Below are 1084 nucleotides of genomic sequence, written 5' to 3' on the forward strand. Positions count from 1 at the left end.
CATCCACCTCGCGTTCGCCGCTTCGCTGTCGGAACCACCGAGCGCGCGCGCTCCCCAAACCCGGCGAGCAGCGGCACGTCGCACGGCTGGTCTCGCCGACAAAGACAACGAGGCCTGCGTCCCGTCACTGACGCGGGCGGCGCTGATGTAGCCTTGGCCCTGAATCCCGACGGGAGCTCGCTACACGCCGCCATATAAACACACATACGCGCTCCTGACTCACGGGAACACGCACGTGGGAGGTGCATGGCGCGAACGCAGCGTGACTCTGCAGTATACAGCATGCGGCCAGGTATGCCGCCTGTCACCGCCGGAAGGTGTTGGCACACCCAGAAGTGCATACCGTGCGTGCCTAGTAACCCGCTGTCAAGACCCCCGTTCGTCGTAACACGCCTTGCGGACCAACCCTGACAACTTGCCGACATTTTTTTCTTTCCACACAAGTTGTACGCTGAACAGTGTGCCCTCCGGTAGACACCGACACAGATGTGGACGACGGGTTTCAAGATCACGGCGAAACTTGGCGTGCGTCAAAGAGGTTCATCGAAAAGCGGCACTTACACCCGGTGGTCAATACCTACTGACCAAACTTGGCGTCAAAGATGTTCATTAAAGAGCAGCACAAACCCATTGGCACATACCCAGTGATCTAAGTTGTCGTCAAAGAGGTTCCCTGTAGAGAACCACATGCCCAGTGAGCCAAACTGGTCCAACGGTTGGTTCTGAACCCGGCTCCCTCGGCGTATATAGCGCTCCGATACTCGACCCACTTGACCATGTACTACCGTGTGACCCAAGTCGGCGGAAAAGAGGTTAGGCGCGGACAGACATGGCATACCGCAAAGTGGGGGAATTTCCCAAAGAATGATCCCAGCATTAATATATGCCTTGCGGCAACTTATACAGTGACATTTTTCGATGTTTCCACCTGAGTTGCTCGCTTGCTGTCAACACCAACCCAGGTTCTGATATTACCACAAAACCGGGAACGGATTTCTGTAACAGGGTGTGTTTGAAAAGGCCAGGGCTTTAGATCTGGAACCTATAAAACAACAACCAATACCTCTGCAGAGAAATAAAGTTG

Source organism: Dermacentor albipictus, chromosome 9, assembly GCF_038994185.2.
Source record: "Dermacentor albipictus isolate Rhodes 1998 colony chromosome 9, USDA_Dalb.pri_finalv2, whole genome shotgun sequence".
Taxonomy (NCBI): domain Eukaryota; kingdom Metazoa; phylum Arthropoda; class Arachnida; order Ixodida; family Ixodidae; genus Dermacentor; species Dermacentor albipictus.